Source organism: Physeter macrocephalus, chromosome 2 (assembly GCF_002837175.3).
Source record: "Physeter macrocephalus isolate SW-GA chromosome 2, ASM283717v5, whole genome shotgun sequence".
Classification (NCBI taxonomy): domain Eukaryota; kingdom Metazoa; phylum Chordata; class Mammalia; order Artiodactyla; family Physeteridae; genus Physeter; species Physeter macrocephalus.
In genome coordinates, this window is record NC_041215.1 from 56638313 (window position 1) to 56645742 (window position 7430).

Sequence of the window (7430 nt, forward strand, 5' to 3'; positions counted from 1 at the left end):
ATGTGGGATCTTCCCGGACCGGGGCACGAACCCGCGTCCCCTGCATCGGCAGGCGGACTCTCAACCACTGCGCCACCAGGGAAACCCCACCCCTGATTCTTATATATTAGTTTACTGTCAAAGCACTTTCAACATATAGTTGCTTCAGTTGGTCACCATGACCCCACTTACAACTTTCACAGCTAAAGCTTTGGAGTGCTTAAGGGAGGTCCCACTGGTAGTTTATACCACAAGGACTTTGATTCCTGATCCAGGACTCTTTGTTCCACACACTTGTCACCAGGATGACATGCGTGATAGCCCTACCCTTCTCTGGCACTTTTACTGAAAAGCCATCTCTAAGGTCACAAAGTTAGAGGTGACTAGGAACTTAGAAAACATCTAGTCCACCCCCTTTATTTTATACAGGAGGGAAAAAGAACCCAGACTATTTGTCTCTGAGAAAGCCACATTGCCTGCATTAAAGAAAAGATAAAACTCATGAAATGTCCCTTCTTTGATGCTCAAAGTAATTAAGACATGGGTAATGGAAAACAGTTTTTAGGGGTCTCCTCTTCCTTCACTGCGGGATGGGCATTGTCACAAGGACCACCAGCCTAGGCAAGGGCACAGAATAAACTTGGAGAGGGCAAACTTTAGCCAAAAAAAGCAAGCTAGCCTGATGGAGACATAGATTGTTCATTCTAACTTGAGAAGAAAAATATTCAGTGGAAATAATCATTTTCAGAATCATGGCCTTAAAAAGCAGGATTATTTGCCTAAATTAGAGATAATCAGTTATTCAGAAATGGTTTTCTCAGGGTTTACGGCACATCCAGTGTCAAAAATCAGCCTCAAAAGCCACATTCAGACCTGGAATTCAGGCCTCCACTGAAGTCCTCCTGTGGAGGTGACAGGATCTTTTTGTCAAAGTGGGGAAGTGTGTGTGTAAAAAGCAGCTCTGTTGAGGATAGGCAAACTTTTAAAAAATGTATCATCAGAAATAGCCATGATGCAAAAGGAAGGGCTAAAAATAAGTCCTACTCTCAACACATCCATTCATCTTTGAGAAGAATTCAAAATCGACTTACTGTCTGACCCCTATTTTCTCTACAGAGGAGCATGAGTGTTGGGGTCACAGGGCGTCTGCACCCAGAGCCTCAGCCTTCCCCACATCCCGTCTGCCCTGTCCCTGGTGTTCATGGGGCCACGGCTACTGGGCCAGCTTCCCGGCTGTCCACAGGCTTGGCTTTGCCTCAATCCCAGCCTCTCCCAGCAATACAACAGGACTGGGTGAGCAATAAGGGGCCACATCACATGGTGGCATGTGAAGACGACTTGTTTGAGGACAGGGGTCATGCTTGAGGTGCTAGGCATTGAGGTGTCTGGGTGAAAAGGTGCAGAGAGAACACATTTGGGCTCACTCGTGACTCATGCAGCCTGGCTTGGCCCGGGGAACAGATCAGAACTGGGCATATCTCTACTTCTAAAGTCTTTCTAAAAGCTCAAAGGATTGGGCCCATCCCTGACTTTAATATCATATTTAATTAACTAATGACCCTGTGTGTGCTTTGCCGGTGACCTAAATACCAAGTGTACGGTGTAAAGACGCACCTTCCCCCATGCAAGACAACCAAGATCAATATGAAATGTGCAATCAGACCTCCCAAGAACTCTCTGTCAAAGTTGGGTAATCTGAAGAACTGAAAAGTCTATTTGGAGTATGAAAAGTCTGGGAGAAAAGCATAGCTGGTGTGTTTAGGCCAGGCTAGGGTTGAACATATTGAGATCAGCCAACATGAGCATCTAGTCCAACTACTCACCCACCACCACCTTCATTTTCTAGGAAGGGGACAGTGAGGTCCTCTCTCTGCACCCACCTCAGGAGCTCCAAACCATCCTGGCAGACTACTAGGAATCTGATTTGCGCTAGGGTCCCTAGGTCCCCTGTTCAGAGGTCCTAGCCACCGAACAATTAGGGTAGACAAATATTGCCTCAAATTCTCAGAAGATGGACTCACCCTTTGGTACACAGAGGTGAACATTTGACTTAGCTGGGAAATGCTTCTTTTGATCATGAGCATGGACATTTCCACTTGAATATTTTCAGCCTGGTACTTGGGGCAGGTACCAGGCTGCCTGGTATTATTCTTGGTACTAACCCAAAGGGAATGACAAAGTGGAAAGAACAGGGCAAAGTCTGGAAGGCTCAAGAGAGCAGGTTGCATGAAAGATTGCAGATCACTGCAGATAACAAAACTTTTCCAATGTTGTGAGTGGTGGGGAGGCATCAGTGAGAGAGCAGCTGAGGACACACCGCCCACCTCCCCACCCACCAGAACAGCCACAGAGGCCTCAGCAGGGCAGGTAAGGGTAGACGGGTAGTTGGAGTTCCTGTAAACAAGCCAGGCAAGGACGGAAGGCCCACATTACTGAGATTCATGCAAATTTCACGAAAGGAAAGAGCAAGAGCCTGTTCAAATGTATGCAAGAATTAAATTGCTCAGACCTGGTGGAAGCAGGAATTCCTGGTAGTACTTGAAGGAATAGGGTGGAGTTGAGGGAAGCAAATGCTCCTGCCCTAATTCTGAGACTTGGGGCTTGATATCCTGAGGCCAAATCCCAGTGCACCCACATCTCTCCCAGAGCCCCATAGCGGTGGGTCTCAATGCCAACTACACGTTAGAATCACCCGGAAGCTTTCTGAAAATAATAATGACCAGGCTCCATGTGGAGCGATTCTAATGTTTAATAGTTGGGCCGGGGTCCTTCTTCCCCAGGTGACTCTAATGGGCTGGCCATTATCTAACAGACATGAACGGCTAAACATCCATCAGGGATGATCAATAATAATCACAGAAGCAGTGTCAGTGGAGACCAGTCCAGAAAAATAAATCATGACTGGTCCATTGGCACCCCAAACTTTTCAGGTTATAGTCATTTACAGCTAATTACCAACTTCTCCCAAGATTGACCTCATACCTTTCTTAAAATTCAATATAATTTGATGGTCACCCCTCCCTACCAGTTAACTCTTTTCACTCACCAAACACCTGCTCATGTTTCATGTCTTGGATTAAATGCAACCCTGGGGAGTCTTCTCTCACCTCTAATGTAAAGTGGAGCCCTCTTTCTACTGACTGCTAGAGAACTAAACTTCTCCCTTATGACACTTTACTCACTTATCATTATTTAATTAGCTAGTATTATGATTCCCCACTATACTGTAAACTCCATGAAAATGGGTAATATCTCCTTTTTATTCTCAGCTCTTTTCCAAGTATCTGGTACACAGGACACAGAAGAGACAGATATTAATTTACCAGATCAAACCGATACACCAGGACCTTGCCTATAGAGTATTCCCTGTGGATGTTATGCCTCCAAAAAAGCCTGATCTTGGCCAAGTTCATGCATGAAAGTTGGAGGGTTATCTTCCACTAGCTGATCCTGTCCAGTGATACCAACCTAGCTCAGAAAGAAGAAGTAATTCATTTAAACTGAGTTATTGAGCAACAGATCTAAGAAGTAGGGCAGGAGGTTTAGAGATGTTTATTTCCATCTAGTGCGAAGATCTTGACCTAGAAGTCCTTGCCTTACCTGGAGCAGCCTGTAGAGCCACCCTCAGCCCTCAGCTTCCTCCAACACTGTGCTTTATCTGTGTCTTGGAACTTGGAACTTGCAGGCACTCTGGGTCGGAGAACTTTACAAAGTATTTACGCTCTTCAAACCTCCAACTTTCTGCTCTTCCTCCACGGGTGGCGCTCCTCCTACTTTACATGGAAAAGAAAAACAAGCAATAGAGAACGCCTCAACTTACTGCCACCAAACCATGCACCTCATTCCATCCACACCGATGCTCTCTGTCCCTCCCATGTGACGTGGACAGGGTTAATCCTGCCTTCTGTGCACAGGATCCTCAAGGACCTCACTGTATAGACCACTCCCCAGCCCCCATCTTCTGCTTCTTCCACTGTCCTGTATCTCTCCCGTTCACATTCAATATCATAAAAGCAAAACAAAGCAGAATCGACTTGAACCCTACTTCCCCCCCAGCTACCCCCGTTCTTTCTACTATGCCCCACAAGACAAACTTCTTGAAAGATGGCGATGTTCGTTCGTTGTCCTCATTTCCTCACCACCCACTCACTCCACACTGCACCCCCATGTGTCTTCTGAGCCCACAGTGAATCCACTGAGTCCACTAATGAAGGACAAGCCGCTCAGCCCGGTGTCACGTCTCAGTCCTCTCATCCCCTAACTTCTCAGCATCGTTTCAGCACTTCGACTACCCCCTTCATGTTGAATCACTTCCTCAGTTCATTTTATGGATGAGGTCATGGATACACAGAGAAGTTATGTGACTTACCCCAAGTCACACAGCATGTTGGTGGCAGCACGAAGACTCACCCCTAACCCCCTTGCCTCTAAGCTCAGTGCCCCTTCCTGCTGCAACCCAGCCCCTTTCAGGGTTAAGGTGATCAGGTGGATGGTGGAGGTAGGACATGGACACCAGGCAAAAAAGAGTGCAGCTGTTAGAGCAAAGGGTGGGGGACAGGAGAGAAGGAAAGAAGAAAGGGCAAAAAAGGAGGCCAAGGACTCAGGTGGCAGAAACCAAAAAGAGAGAGTTTATACCAAAGGCATATGATTTACTGCAAAAGAGCACATCCTACCTTAATTTCAAAGATACTGTTTGTTACTAGTATTCCAATAATATTAACTAATGTTCTAAAAATGAAAAGCAACCATTGAAGTCATGTATTTCTGTTTTTTGTTTAAGATGTGTACCTATGATAATAGGAAGTAAGGATGGCATGTTGAATTCTCAGCAGCATATACATGTTTGGTATTGAGAAAGTTATTTTGATACACAGAATGTTCCTACGTGTGCTGAATAAAATGCTGTACGGATTTTACTAAAATTAAATGGATACTGCTCATCTCACATTTCCAGTGTTTATAGAGCCTTTGTATTATCATTCCTAGTCAGTTTCTGTTTCCTTCAGAAAAATCACCCCTGCCAAGCACCATGTTTCCATGAAGTTCGGCTTTTTTCCTCTCTCTCTCTGTAACTATGAAACTCTTGTCTTGCTCGCATACAATAGGATGGCCACAGGCAGGCTCTAGGCTATACCCACATTCAAGAAATATTTAATGAAAGGCTTTCTATTTTCCTGGAGAGACCATTGCAGATCCCTAACGGAAAAATCAATAGGAAAAAATATTACTCTAATTTGGGAAATTCTAGTTTCTCCAGCCACTGATAAGGAAAAGACAGAAATAATCTGCTCAGTTCAAACAGCAGTGGTGATTTGCAACCAGGCTAGAAATGTGTTAAAGATCCGCCTAGGAAATTAGGGGGAACACCGGAGCTGGTTCTGGACTCAGAAAATTCTGAATCTTTGAGATGAATTAAAAAAAAAAAAACCCAAACCAAGAGGCTTCTTGTCAACTTGTGTACCAGAAAGAGAAATATTTGCTACAACTAGCCTTGCAGAAGAAAAGAGGCCAACCTATAGCAAAGTTCCCTCTCACCTTCTACAGCACACTTGCTGTTTGTAGCAGAGAGGAGTCTGAGTGGTGCCTGCTGTTGCGTAGGGACATAATTTTAATTTATTCTAATTTTTAAATTCACCGTTGGTCATCTTTTAGTAGGTTATGACATGGTAACAAACAACGCTAAAATCTTAGTGGCTTCAAAAACATAGGGGTTTTGTTTCATTTTGTTTTTCTCCTTGCTCACATTATACATCAGCTGCAAGTGGGCTCCGTGGATCTTCTTTATTCTGGAATTCAGGCCAAAAGGTCAACCTCTTTCTGCAACATGCTGTTCCCTTGGTAGCAGGAAAGGTGAGTAAGCAGGCTGGAGGAAAGACCAGTGCCTCTTAGACCTTTCTTCTGGGACTGGCACCTTTTTACCTCCACTCACATTTCATTGGCCATAGCACGTCCCCTGGCCAAACTGCTGCCCACAGGGGAGGGCATGCACTCCCCACGGGGGCTCTGAGCCACGGGACAGGGGCCGGCCGAGTGTGGGCAGGGGCGGTGAGCCCTCAGGAAGGACTGCACAACCTACTACATGGTCTCAGACTCAGCTGTTTGTCTGGGTCCCGGAAACACTGTGTTCCTCAAAAATCAGACTGGAGTTCATGCCTTTTGACATGTTCTGACCAGTAGCTCTCAAGCCAAGGGCATCAATATTAAGTTACAATTTTAAAACTAAAAATGGGTTAAGGTCAGTCTTGCCGGGAGTGTGGGCGTGTGGTTTTCCCTAGCCATATTTTCCCCATTACTTATAGTGAATGGGTCTGATGTGGTTCCTACATTTTCCAAAATTGGACAAGAAGGCAAAAATAGGAAAATGTCTATAGGATGTTTTCTGTAGTGCTGAGGCTTGGCTTTTTTATGTGGAAAAATGTTACGTGGGGGATTTTGAGTGGAAACTATAAAAGAAAAATCCAATTTTGAATGATTTCTGAGCTAACTTTCCCTACTTGTGTGTTTAGATAAAACAAAGAGGAAAGGCAAGCCTGACGATCAGCTGCTTTTTAAAAACTGAGTCTACTTTTTTTTTTCCACGAAGATCAGCTTCAGACATTAATGATTCTGAAATGCAAATCCAGCTCCAGGCAAAAGATTTTCAGTAGATGGTTTGCCTTGAATATTTCCTGCTGGCATCTTCAGGCATCAGTACCCTCGTCCTGCCCTCTGCCAGCAGAGAGCCCACTACAGTACCCTGTCTGGACCCAGAATCTACAAAATTCAGCAAAAATGTAGGAAGTATGTACTCAGGGCTGGGAACTGTGCCAGCCAGAGCTTTCCACACAGCCCCTCCCTAAAGAGCCAGCGATGTCAGAGGGGAGGCAAACAAGTAAATGGGAAGTTATCCTAGAGTGCTAACCACGGCAAGGTGGGAACACACAGACAGCTTGTCAAGTGCAAAGGAGGGGAGTATAACTCACTTGTGCAAGATAGGAAAAGTGTTCTTGAGAGCAGGATGTGTAAACTGAGAAATGAGGGATGAGGTGGAGACAGCCAGGTAATGGGTGGGGGAGGGGGGAGCAGAAATTCGTTCTGGGGCTCCGGCAGCAGGCGGAGTGAAATGGTGAAGCATTCCTCCCTCTGCTAGAACACTCCCTAACACCATACACAAAAATAAACTCAATATGGATTAAAGACCTAAATGTAAGGCCAGACACTATAAAACTCTTAGAGGAAAACATAGGCAGAACACTCTATGACATAAATCACAGCAAGATCCTTTTTGACCCACCTCCTAGGGAAATGGAAATAAAAACAAAAATAAACCAATGGGACCTCATGAAACTTGAAAGCTTTTGCACAGCAAAGGAAATCATAAACAAGACAAAAAGACAACCCTCAGAATGGGAGAAAATATTTGCAAACAAAGCAACTGACAAAGGATTAATCTCCAAAATATACAAGCAGCT